The sequence below is a fragment of the Symsagittifera roscoffensis genome, chromosome 7 (assembly GCF_963678635.1).
Source record: "Symsagittifera roscoffensis chromosome 7, txSymRosc1.1, whole genome shotgun sequence".
Lineage (NCBI taxonomy): Eukaryota > Metazoa > Xenacoelomorpha > Acoela > Convolutidae > Symsagittifera > Symsagittifera roscoffensis.
The window spans coordinates 16,105,706-16,119,873 of NC_087068.1; the positions used below are offsets into that span (position 1 = coordinate 16,105,706).

At 38.6% G+C, this 14,168-nt stretch overlaps 1 protein-coding gene across 1 annotated transcript in view; it reads right to left on the minus strand.

Moving 5' to 3' along the window:
• LOC134850944 (centrosomal protein of 164 kDa-like) overlaps positions 1–14,168 on the minus strand; it is a 556,693-nt gene that overhangs the window by 236,912 nt on the left and 305,613 nt on the right. The gene's annotated exons all lie outside the window — the stretch shown is intronic.

Consider the following 14,168-nt stretch of genomic DNA (forward strand, 5'->3'; position numbering starts at 1 on the left):
GAATCGTTAATACAATAATTGGACAAGGGCAACTACAGTCAATAATTGGACCCAATCATTGCAATGCTTTTAAAACATAGCCAATCGAAGATTGGAAAAGAGTAACGAACGCAAGTAAACATTTAAAAAAAACAGACTGTTGAAAAAATCGAATTTTCGAAATTCAAAGAAAAAAATAGATACCCTCTAAGATCCTTGAATTTCTAGAACAATTTACGATTGGTGCTTTTTTGATAACATCAACCCAACTGAAAAAACTGGATGAACTGGTGAAGTTTTTATTCCGCTGGAAATCTAAAAATTAAATTCGACTTTTGAAACTAGAAAGCGTTCACGTTTTTTCGCGCCATTTCCACGTTCGTATTTGGATCACGTTCATAGTTGGAGAGTGCTATTTACGTCACTTTCAGCGGATGAATTTCAATTGAACTCAAAAGTGCATATATTAGATTCATAAATGCATCAATATGTATGAATGCACATCTGTAGTTATAAGAGACTTTTCCTGAAAAAAAAAACAAAAAAAAACAGCAAGACCTATTTAACAGTCTTCACCATGCTCATTACTCTTAAAAAAACTCAAAGCACATTTTATGCACATTTTAAGACTTTTTACTTAACAAAAATCAGCAAGACTTATAAAAGAGCCTTCACTACGTTCAATAAACTTAAATACAATCAAAAACTCAATAGTTCAAATAACAATGTAACATAAAAAGAACCTCGAACAACAAAAATTCGCCGTCTATCCTACATTTTGAGATGAATTTAGCATCCCATTTTTTTTTCAGAAACAGCTTTTGAACAATAAAAATCAACAAGACTTCAGACTTATGAAAAATTAAAAAGTCCAACTCACCCTCAAAACACTTAAGTTGCTCCCAAATGAAACAATGTGCGGCCACTACGCCGATATAAGGCCGAAACCTATTCAGCCAAAAAAAGAAAGCCGAAAAAAATTAAGACTAATATGAAGCTGTCAAGTCCCCCTCAGCCTCAAAACAAAGACACGCACGCACAAAATTTTTTTCGCTCCAGGTCAATAAACGGAAAACAATCAAGCAGAAAAAAAGGAAACAAAAAAAGCCGGAAAAAAATTTACTACGAAAAACTTTAACTAATTCTATTAAGAACTTTAGCATTGAAGCATTTAGCATCAAATTGAAGCATTATAGTTCCGTTGAAACAACTCGAAATCAGGTCACTAGGCCAATAAACATTAGGCTGAAATCATTTGGGCAGAATAAAGTTTTTCAGCGAAAAAAAAATATTTTATATATATATATATATATATATATATATATATATATATATATGCGAAATCAAGTTAAGTGAAATAACAAATAGCGAAGGTAAGTCAGAACACTAAAAGCAACTATAAAGTTAAAATAAACTTTCAAAAAACTTCTACAATATGGTTACTAAGCCGACAGAATGAGCAGACAATAAAAACCCCGCAATTTTTTCTGAAACGGACTATTGTAGGCGTCCTATTGTTTCGAACCCCGGAACTTTGGCGTCTGTAATGTTGTTGACATTATTAATGAGGAACTTTCCATATCCATAGTTGAATAGATCGTATTATGTAAAATATTTAGAAGGTGAAACTTTCTTATCTACAGTTGAAGAGTTCATGTTATGTAATTTATTTGCCGATATCGTATCTATTTACTGCATATTGAAGTAAATCACTTTGACCGAGTCCACCCAAAGATGGGCTGCTACTATTATAAAGATAAACTCAGTGTTTTTGAATAGTATCTAATTAAGAAAAGATCAACGCAAGAGCCTTACCGCAACGGTATCTGATAGCGTCCCAGGCGTATTCGTTAGCCCCAGACTAAGTGTGCCGGAGGCTCTTAAAAATTTAGAAGATGCCAATTAATTCTGTTGAACAAGTTGTTAACCCAAAAATGTCTATTTTCCGATTTGATAACACTTTCTAATCGCAAGCGAAGTAAAATGAACGAAGAAAAACGGAAACAATCCTCGAATTAATAAAATTAATTCTGTTGAACAGTTGTTAACCCAAAAAAAGTCTATTTTTCGATTTGATAACACTTTCTAATCGCAAGCGAAGTAAAATGAACGAAGAAAAACGGAAACAATCCTCGAATTAATAAAATTTTGCTTTACGTATCTGATTTCAAACTGAAGCATCCAGATTTGGAACCTCACGCCCTGCCCTCTCGGCCACGAACGCTTAGCAACCGACAAAAACTAGTCAAAACCCAGAGATTATGAGTCTCACGCACTAACCACTCAGCCACGGACGCTTAACTCTTCACAAACATTAGCCACAAATAAGGCGGAGAACAGGTGCTACAAAATTTCCAAGGCTAGATCGTGATTATAGCAAAAGTGTTAACCGAATAAGTGAACAATTTCCACTTTCAAGGAAAACTTTTATTTGCGAGTTAATTTAGAACAAAAAAAGAATGTTCGTACTAGAACACTAGCTGCTCGCCACAGTGATGACCATTTATAATCATAATTTAAATTATGAATAAATTAATCATTTATAGTCAGGAAGTTTATAAATGATCGTTGTGGTGACTCGGCGGATTACATTAGCTGCTCGCCGAGCGAGATACATGTACATCAATTAAACAATCGTCAGCCAACGAGGAATGAGCTGGCGTGTTTAATAGAAAGCATATCATGCATATTCGAAAGCATATCATGCGTACTGTAAAACACTTTAACTCATTCGTCGTTGGCTTAACGTTATTAATTATTAACCGTCTCGTTGTTTATTAGACGTTTTACAGCTTGTTACATGTAAGTGCATCAACTATTCACAGTTTTTGTACTTTTTGACATGCCTGCGATCAGAGGAAAACCAAAATCAAAAGAAAGAAAGTTTCTCGAGCAATATTTTGACAAAGTGGCGGGGAAAAAACATTATAAATGAAAACTTTGTGACATAGAACTTCCAGGAATGGTCGATGTGAACTTCCTTTCGAATGGCCAGTCCCATTTCAGAGCGAAGCATCGGGACAATTTCGATTCTTTCTTGGCATCATTAGAGAACGGTCAAATGCGGATTTCAGGAACTGGAATAATGGTAAATTTGGAGCAAAAAAGCGCCAAGAAGTGAGCATGGCTTTTGTCCAGACATTGCTTCCTGTCAATATTTTCCGAGTCCCTAACATTCGAACGTTTTTATCAAAACTTATCGAGTACAAAAGTATTCCAGACTATAAAACAGTTGAGAAGGACATTTGCGATATGGTACAGGGGACTCTGCAGAAGCTCAAAAAGGTTGACTATTATGGATTACAGCTAGATCACTGGACTAACATAAAATGTAAAACAGTTTTACTCGTTTCAATCTCACATTTGAGTAAAGATTGGAAACAAAGTGTCCAGATAATCGATTTCAAAGAAGTCAATGACTCCAAAGCTATCACAACGGCTACTGAAGTTAACGAAACATTGGAAAACAACTTTCTCGCGATGTAGATAAATGCCTTGCCTGGCAAAGTGACAATTGTAACGCTCTGATCGCTGCTTTCAGAAAGTTTCAAGACGGAAACTACGAGTCTATTACCGAACGAGATGAAATTCAAAATATCGGCGTAGAACCGTATTGAATTAATTATATTTGTTCCAGAAACTGAGTTTAAATCTATTGAGTTTTCTGTTCAACAAAATCATCTATTACCAGAGAACTTCGTAAAAAGAAACCACAGCCAATAGATGATTGAAAAATGTAAAAGAACTCAAGGATGCAGCTTTTAAGTTCAATAATTGTTTACAGTTGGCTTTTTATTCTTAAAGTTATCCCATTTAGAGAAAAACGGATATTTACCTCAACTTTTTATTCCGCGGTGAATTCAAGAGAAGTAAAAAATATGACAGTTCGGTGCCACGAAAAAGTAAGTATGAAAAATGGGTCCCGCAGATTGAGAAAAATTCAAAAACAATTAACCAAGTGCAAACAATGTTTTCGAAGTTTTTAACGCCTAACAATTTTCTTCAGGGATCCATCCTAATTTAAGGGACCCAACTATCATATGTTAACCTAAAAACATAGTCAACATACAAACGAAAACATAACAAATAACGCAATGAAAAAAAGATATATGTTTTTTGAAAAAGCTCCAACTTTCGGATTTCAAAGAAAAAAAACATATGACCTTAAAGCTCTCCGCATTTGAAGACAAGAAAAAAATGTATGCTTGATACTTTTTGATGAAGTTAATCAATGTAAGAAAACTGGATCAAAAAGTAAGATTTTATTCCCTTGGAAAAAGTGAAAATTACAATCCACTTTAAAACTTAAAGTCGATCACGTTTTTCGTGACCTTTACACTTTTGCTATCCGATAGTGGAGTTTGCCTTCCTTTTAACAATGGAAATGCACTGAACTAAAAAAAAGAAATCACAAGTCAAACAGCGAAAAATCAAAACTGAGCGTGAACAAATTTTAAGACTTTCCTGAAAAAAAAACAGCAAGAACTATATAAGAGTACTCACTACGCTCACTACTCTTAATGAATGAAATTGTCAAAGGACAATTTCAATAATTGTTTTTCAAATATTGCAAATAAATGTTTATTCAATGATTCATTGCAGAGCCCTGAGTAATATCTGACTTAATTGAAACAAATGAATGAAAAAATTAAAATTAAAGACTATTTTGAGGAGGCAAATCGTAACACAAAGAGGAAAACTATAAATCAAGCGATTAAAAACTGATACGAAAACAAATACAAAATTTTGCTATACAGCTAATTTGAAACTATAACAGTTTAGACTTCCATATGCTTTAGTAAAAGTTGTCAGACCGATCATATATCCGACATAAGCTCCAAGCAGACAAGTTCTGGGCCAAGGCTGCCACGCTGTATCCCAGTCCAGGGGAATCGGAATTGCAAAGAACCATGAGCCAATGCATACACAGATTGAGATGTAAAAGCAAAAAACTTCGTTCACATTGCGCCAATCGCGGATGAAAAATACTCGAATGAAAGTGTTTAAGTGAGATCCGAGAAGCAAAATTGTCGGAAATATTGCCAAGGTAGCCATTAAAACTGACCACGCAAGCGTCAAGTCCGCATTGTTTAAAATTTCAGCTCCAAATGCTATAGCGGTTATGTGAAACCCAAACACGGCGACAAAGAAGGAAAAACAAGAGCGCAAAAACGACGAGTACGTAGTAGTTGAGTGGTTTTCGTTGTTTCTCTTCCGCCTTCTGAAACCACCACCGAAGAAGCTAGCCGAGCTAGCAGAATGCGAAGCTCCTCTATATGACGCTAAAACAACATTCAGTTAAGAATAGGCTAGTGAATCTTTATAAACATCTTTTTAGATTCACAGTGATTCCTTTGCAGATTTGAACAATGATAGCCGGTTGCAGTGAAAGTAGCACAGAATGTTCCAACCATACTCTAGAAAATCACAAAAAAGGAGTGCGATAAAAGGATCTGAACAAAATCCCTAAAATTTAAGTACACAATTCTCTTAGTAAAAGAGGCAAGATGTACAAGTTTTTGTCCAAAAATGGCTTGAAAAAAAAGTATCACGACTTGCATTTCTTCAACTGAAAGCCTATTATAAGGCTGCTTGCTCCCTTTCTTCGCTCGAAATTAGACAAAATCGAAAATATCAAACCCGTTTTTCTCGACACTGGGACAACTTTTTGAAAATTTTTCAATGTCGTAAGAATTACGACTGAAAGAGCTTTAATATGATATATCACTCGACTCAGACCATTAATTTTTTGTGGTAAATGAATTTGCGTGGGAAAATAATAAATAAACACACCCGCCGAATACAAAGCTCCTCTATATTGAATGGTCGGAACAAAAAGCAAAAAAAAAATCACTTGCATTACAATCCTCTCCAACTGGACACAACCAAAATTATCGCCTGCCCTTTGAAAAAATTCAAATTTTGATTATCATTGTAGCTTTTTTAAGTATCCATACAATGCATGAAAATCTTAGTGGTCCTTAAATTGCCTCTGGGTGCCACAATGGGAAAAGCATTTAAAAAATTTTGTAACCTTCAGTAAAAAAAAGGGTCAATTGAAATGGCCCTTCCGTCATGCGAAGGTACATGCACATGTTGGATAGGGCCGTACCAACACTATATAAATACATCGGAAAAATTTTATGAATAAATCAAGTCGTAATGCATCAAGAGAATTGTCAATTAAAATCTACCCTCCTCGATTCGTGCCATTTTTATTGCCTTCAGAAAATAGAATCATTAAAATCTTGTCAGTCACAAAAAGAAATCACGTACATTTAACAATATTTTGCAGGCAGGCCACTTGCATCAGTGCACTAAGTCCAGCAGATAAGTAAGCCGTTTCTTTGGGATACCGAATCCAAGGAAAAGGCAATCCACAGAGTGGGGAGACATGCAGCAAGACAATTGGACACAACAAAAGGATCACTACATTGGTACACAGCATATCGAATCTTTAAAGAAGCAACGATTACAATCAATACAGAATAATGATATTTTGAGATTTAACCTTACACTCTTGTTTGGTGTTGCTGATAGAATCTTCATAACAGATCTGAAGGCAGGCCTAGATCTCTTGTCTCACTGGCTCAGAAATTTGGTCTCAAAAAATTCAGTTGTCCAGAATAAAATATAAGGGGGACGTGATAACGAAGGATTACAAAGTTTGAAAGAAAAACTGACTGAAATATACCGGAAATTCTTCTATGAAAAAATTACTGAGAGAGATTTATGTACTTGGCGAATCAACTGTGCTTCAAGGATTTCGACTGGAATACGTGATGAAAGGACTCCTGACTGTATCCTCGGTTCGCTCGAAATTAGACAAAATCGAAAATATCTAACCCGTTTTTCTCGACACTGGGACAACTTTTTGAAAATTTTTCAATGTCGTAAGAATTACGATTGAAATAGCTTTAATATGATATATCACTCGACTCAGACCATTAATTTTTTGTGGTAAATGAATTAGCGGGGAAAAAAATAAATAAACACACCCGCCGAATACAAAGCTCCTCTATATTTTGAATGGTCGGAAAAAGCAAAAAAAAATCACTTGCATTACAATCCTCTCCAACTGGACACAACCAAAATTATCGCCTGTGTGACATTCGACCAGAATGTGAAAAATGCAATCTCTGCGAAATTCGAAATTTTAGCAGCGAGCCTTCCGAATTGGCGATTTTGAGGGATTGGCGACGTTATTTGAACGATGGGACAAAACGTGAAGGTTGAAGGATTCGGGAATTGCTAATTTTTAAATTTTCGAAGTGATTACGTAACATTTCTGAGAAACGTCAGAAACGTCCATTTTGGCAAAAAGGTCGAAGAAAAACACAACAACATTAGTTGCGCGGACGATAACTACGAGAATCGTGATCAAAAAACAACAGCAGATTGCAGGAATAGCAGAGAACGTTCCGAGTTGCAACTATTGTGTCGCTACAATAGTTGCAAGGCCGTTGCAGACAACGGTGAAGGGTGAAGGACATCCGTCCGGATTACGAAGAAATCAAGATTAACGAGCTTGATTCAGTGGATTCAAGAATCCGGAAGGGTTTCGGAACTGAAACTTGTATTCTTTTATATAAACTTTTAGCTTCTTGTCATGTCCTGAATTGAATTTAATTAACAACTGGATTCATTTTGATAAGGATGAGAAGCTAGGAGTTGGGGGAAAGGGTTGATCCATCTTCGATGGAGATGATGATTTTTATCTACTGAACAAAAACAATAGTAATATAATAAGTAGTTGTAGCCCTGTTTTTAGGAGTGACCTCGTGGTCTGGGGATACTGAGACCCAGCCATGAGCTCACTATTTCTGCATGTAATTAAGTTAATTTGAGTGTTTTGACCGAAGCCGAAAGCAGTAACGTTTTTGTCGATCCGATGTTAGAAAAGACCACCGAAAGTACTGGCTTGGTAGAGACGGTGAAAAGCATATAAAGCTCTGTTTAGACGTAAGCCAGTCGTCTTAGGACTTAGTTTTATTTTCCGTCGATATGTATCTTCCGGGCGAATGTTACATAGATGTTTTTATGGCGCTCCTGGGTGTTATTCTTTTTTAACATCATGACCGGCAGAACCGTTAACGAGCACTCCACGCCGAGCGGATGCTCACATTAACGCCCTTAATAGGCCTAAACCGCCCGGGCGGAAGGGTAGTTCGGAACGCGGAAGCCTTCCGGATTACCGTGAATGGCTTTTTAACTTAGTTAAGACCGAAAATTCACGAACCAGGAAGGGTGGGGGGATCGGCCATTCCCTCGTTCCCTGAGAGGTTTGTGACCAAAAACACTTAAAGATATATATAAAACCAAACAAAAAGTAGTATAGTACCCAAGAAAAACAAAAAACATAAAAAATAACCGAAAAACCAAAAACAGTAAAAAAAAAAGTAAAAAATCAGTAGAAATCATCCCCCCAGACAAGATGTGATCCGACCCCCCGTTTGTTGTTGATAGATATATTGTTGTTACAGGCATTTATATCAGTCAGGATTGTTACGATCATTTTTGTAGCCCGTTTGTGAGGCTTGTACTGTAGGGTTATTTGAGCATTTAAGCACGTTAATGATAAATTGCGCTGAATCCGGAAGGGTCAGCTGATTTGCGCTCAATTCGGAGGGGTCCTGGGAGAAGACTGATCCGGCAAGCAGTACAAGGAGCAACAAGAAGAGGCTCAACGACAACAATAATCGACTGTTGGGTATCGTTAACAAATTTCGTATCCCTTTTGGTACAAAAATTAAGATAGTAATCTGTGGGGGGCTCGACAGTGCTGCACTGTAGTGACCCTTCACCGAACTGCGAATATCCGAGTTAAGCACATTAAAGCGGATATTAAACAAACCCGGAGGGGTATAGTATTACTAATGTTATTACTTATATAGCCTATATTAATAGTCTTATATCGTTTTTCAGTGAAAAACAACGAGACAGACCGGTTTTTAGGGTCAAAATAGCGATATTTTGATCCCCCCACAAGTCGCGATTTTTGAGATATCGATAATTTTTGGAACGGAAAAAAGCACTAAAGAAGTGTGTTACATCGTAATTGCACTACCATAATAGATAGAACAGGTTAAGTTTAGTTCGGAAGTGGTTGGAACTATTTTGGAACCAAAAACTGAATTTTCGTGATTTTTGAGAAACCGAAACACTAAAAATTCAGAAAATTTTTTGAAATTTTTGAGTTACAACAGTAAAAATAGTTGTTCGGACAACGTCCACTAGTGAATCTACAAGTTTTGAAACCCGCTACCCGAAAGCCTTCCGGGTTGCAGAGAAATCGAACTTAACGTGTTTGATTTGGTGGATTCAAACACGTTAAGTTTGATTTGGTGATGTTTGATTTGGTGAAGTTAAGACCGAAAATTCACGAACCAGGAAGGGTGGGGGGATCGGCCATTCCCTCGTTCCCTGAGAGGTTTGTGACCAAAAACACTTAAAGATATATATAAAACCAAACAAAAAGTAGTATAGTACCCAAGAAAAACAAAAAACATAAAAAATAACCGAAAAACCAAAAACAGTAAAAAAAAAAGTAAAAAATCAGTAGAAATCATCCCCCCAGACAAGATGTGATCCGACCCCCCGTTTGTTGTTGATAGATATATTGTTGTTACAGGCATTTATATCAGTCAGGATTGTTACGATCATTTTTGTAGCCCGTTTGTGAGGCTTGTACTGTAGGGTTATTTGAGCATTTAAGCACGTTAATGATAAATTGCGCTGAATCCGGAAGGGTCAGCTGATTTGCGCTCAATTCGGAGGGGTCCTGGGAGAAGACTGATCCGGCAAGCAGTACAAGGAGCAACAAGAAGAGGCTCAACGACAACAATAATCGACTGTTGGGTATCGTTAACAAATTTCGTATCCCTTTTGGTACAAAAATTAAGATAGTAATCTGTGGGGGGCTCGACAGTGCTGCACTGTAGTGACCCTTCACCGAACTGCGAATATCCGAGTTAAGCACATTAAAGCGGATATTAAACAAACCCGGAGGGGTATAGTATTACTAATGTTATTACTTATATAGCCTATATTAATAGTCTTATATCGTTTTTCAGTGAAAAACAACGAGACAGACCGGTTTTTAGGGTCAAAATAGCGATATTTTGATCCCCCCACAAGTCGCGATTTTTGAGATATCGATAATTTTTGGAACGGAAAAAAGCACTAAAGAAGTGTGTTACATCGTAATTGCACTACCATAATAGATAGAACAGGTTAAGTTTAGTTCGGAAGTGGTTGGAACTATTTTGGAACCAAAAACTGAATTTTCGTGATTTTTGAGAAACCGAAACACTAAAAATTCAGAAAATTTTTTGAAATTTTTGAGTTACAACAGTAAAAATAGTTGTTCGGACAACGTCCACTAGTGAATCTACAAGTTTTGAAACCCGCTACCCGAAAGCCTTCCGGGTTGCAGAGAAATCGAACTTAACGTGTTTGATTTGGTGGATTCCTCAATCCGGAGGGGTACAGGTAGCATAGTTTTTTGCAAATTTTTTCAACTAAAGCGTTTTAGATCGGGTCTTTTGCATTGAACTAGAAGAGTATAGGCCTTTTGAGCTCGGATCAGTAGTTTTTAGGTCGAAAAGAACAGGATTGCGGAAAAAGTTAGGCGGAACCTATAATAGAGAAATTTTTTGACTTTAGAAAAAAGACGTTTTGGTTATTAACTTTGAAACTACTAAGCATATCGGGTTGATCTTGGTATCAATAGATCAGAAATTAGCTGAGCTTACTGATAGGGACAAAAATTATTCAAAAAAGTATGCGTGAAATTTTTGTGAGATTGTTTTTAGCAAAGTCACCAATTTGGGAGGGTAGACCCTTCACGTTTTATAAATCTCTTTTAGAAAAGCCTCTATACCCCTACCAAAAGGTAATAGCGGTTGAATAAAGTAACTTTAGGCTGTCCTAGACGAAAAGGGAAGGCTAAAGGCACAGTAAAACCTTAATCGAGCCGAAGTTAGGCGAGCAATAAGACCCTTCACCGTTAGTGTGAATTGTCGAATAAGAGGCTTAACTTCAATCCGAAGGGGTCTAGGAAAGTAGTACATACCCTTCCTAGTTAATTGAAAAAGCAAAATTGCATCAGAGAACGTATCCGGAGGGGTATAGGATGAAAGAAGGAAATCTCCGAAAAGCTACTTTTACAAAACCGGAGGGCTCCCAATCCGGAGGGGTCAAAGATTTTTCAAGTTAGGAGGGGTCCGAATCCGGAGGGGTCTTATAGTTGCTCAATTCGGAGCGGTCCAGATCCGGAGGGGTCTAGTATTGAATAACTCAGAGGGGTCCCAATTCGGAGGGGTCTAGATCTTGTTAGTCCGGAAGGGTCCTATTTGTGCCAATCCGGAGGGGTATTATTTTATTAGAGGACTTAGGTAGACGGAAGAAAGACTAAAGTGAGAGGTATTAGGTTATTAGCACACAGGCTAGGTATCAGTGACTGCACTGGTAACTTGCCTTTCAATAAGAACCAGACCAAAACAAAACAGGTCCGAACTCGGATATTCGCGACACTAAGTCTGTATTAAAAAGAGCGTGATTCATTGGTGTGGATTGTAACATAATACGTTTTTGTGAAAAGTGACTGCCCTGAGGATTTTAGTAGGTCTAGTTCGGGCAGTCAGAAGGCAGATAGGTAACACAGTACTCGGTGGGTGCAATAGACGCCCACTTGAGAAAATTACTGCATTCAAAGTTTTGTCTGTTTGGTGCAGCACCGAGCGGGGAAAGCTTTTTCTTTAAAAGACAAGTTCGACTATTGTACTGCGACCGACTAAAAGTACATTACACATACGTTTTTTTCATAGAGGCATTAATATTCTGTCATTATATATATATTTTTTGTTTTTGATTTTAAATCAACGTAAACTGTGCTTGATTGGGTAGTGAGTACACTATCTTTTAAATTGACTGATAACATCATATTTTGCTAGTTTTCGAATCTTACGATCGATAATCGGTTAGTGTGAATAAATTTTATACAAACTGTACTCTGATAACATACAGGGATTCGTGGTCACTATTTAATAGAATCTTGTGAAATTTTTTGTGTTGTGTCATTATTATTGTTAATAAAACTATAAGGTCACTAGCAATCGAGTTAAGTGTATAGGCATTGAGAAGTGACAAATAGAGAATGAGTCTAGACAAGTCAAGGATACCAAAAATAGGTAATAGCTCTAGGAAATTCATGCCTGAGGAATAAAGAAAAAAGATGACCGATCCTTTTGTGGATTGGATCAAACAGGCCCGGACCGACAAAGGGTAGACGGTTTCAGGCAGAATGGTTGAAACGAGAAGTCAGAAGACCTCAGAAGAGCGTAAAAAACTGTTAGAAGTGGAGGTCATTACAGACCATGTCATGAACGACAACCAGGAAGTACATGGACTGGAAGGGAGAGGCAGAAGGCTGGCAAGTGAATCTACTCCGGTAGAACAAGGCCATGATTTTGCCACTTCCACCGGGACACTGGATCGAGAAGAGATGTCGGAGCTGTCCGACATCTCAACTGAAATAGCGGCAACGAGAAGATCTCCGACAGACAACACTATGATGGCAGGCGGAACTGGGAAACAAACAACGTCATCATCGTTCTCAGAAAGAATGAAGAACACCTTCGGAAACATCTTTCCATTCACCATGGGAGGAGGTGCAGGAAACGAAGGTGAATCCCAGGAGGAAGAGGATGAAGAGGAGCAAGGGACTTTGGATCTCAAGTCAGCCTCAATAGTTCGATCCAGGAGAATGAGGCATACGTCGGAAGAGAGACTGGAACCATGGACAAATTTGGTGTAGTGACAACGATAAGCAAAGAGGCAAACACACCGGGCCAGTCAAAAGACTTCGCGATTATGCCAATTTCAGAGCCACAAACTGGAGAGAGTAGAACCAGAGGGCTAGGCAACGCGTTAGCGGATCCTGAAATAGATAAGGAAAAGACGTCGAGACAGAGAGTCAAGGCCCGGATCTCGACCAGCACGAAGCTACCTGGGACCGACAGGGTTGCACCGCCACTAGTAACGCCACTCGTGAATAACGGGGCAGCACTAGAAGAAGCCTTAAACAACATAGTGGACAGTTTAGGAGAACAAAATGAACAGATGTCAATAAGGATGAGTGAACTAGAAAGAGCAGTTCACATTGAAAGAGAAAGTCTGCGAGAAGAAATAAACCGCAATAGACAAGAAGTTGGCAGGAGCGAAAAACGCTTGAAAGAAAGAACGGACGAGCACATGGCGAAGAACTTGTCGCGAATGACAAGAGAGGCGGAACAGCGAGAGTTACGCTTAAGAGACGACATGGAGAAGTTAAGAACTCAGCAAGAGCAGTCTCTTGGGACTCTTGACACAAAGAGAGACGCGATGATGGAGAGGCGAACTCAGGCTATCATGGATAGGTTGGACGGGCTACTAAGCAGCAAGAGTGGACCGAAAGAAGGAGAACCGAACTCGGGAGGTCCCAGCAGGGAACCGAGGGTGAACTTCAATGAACATCAAAAGAGGAAGACGTATGGATCCACTGGAGGCAGGGGCAGTTCATCAGGCTATGCCACAAGGGGTAATGGAGCATGGGGCCCGAACAGTAGAGCAAGTTCAACGGGGAACAGACAAACCTCTAACGAACGACCAACGCAAGGCACACATGCGACTGGGAGAAGTGATTCCGGCAACAGGGGGCATGCAAGCCCGAGGAGGACTCATGTGGGCCAAGCGGGAAACACTCACGGCGATTCGGATTGCAGGGATGCACCGCATACAGAGCCTTTGACGAGGTGTGAGGACACTCAAGCGGGACACTCAAGGGATGCTACGGCAATGGCCACAGCATTTGAACCCCTAAACAGGTCTTTGGAGACATTCCTGACAAGGTTATCCAGAACCAATGAACGCAGTGAGAAGTCTAGAAGAGTCTTTAAGAAACCAAGATGCTATAAAGACGAATCTGATGGCTGTATTGATACCTGGATAGAGGTAATGAAGCTGCATTTCGAGGAAGAGGACTTGTCGGAGAGACAGGAATGCAGTGCGCTCACCAGCAACTTGGAAGGGACAGCCCTGAACTGTGTCATGGCCAAGAAGCAATATCAACGTGACACTGCTGAGAAAATCTTGGAAATCTTGTTAAACCGTTTCGGATCAGGGGTGCAGGGGCACCAGGCGATGATGCG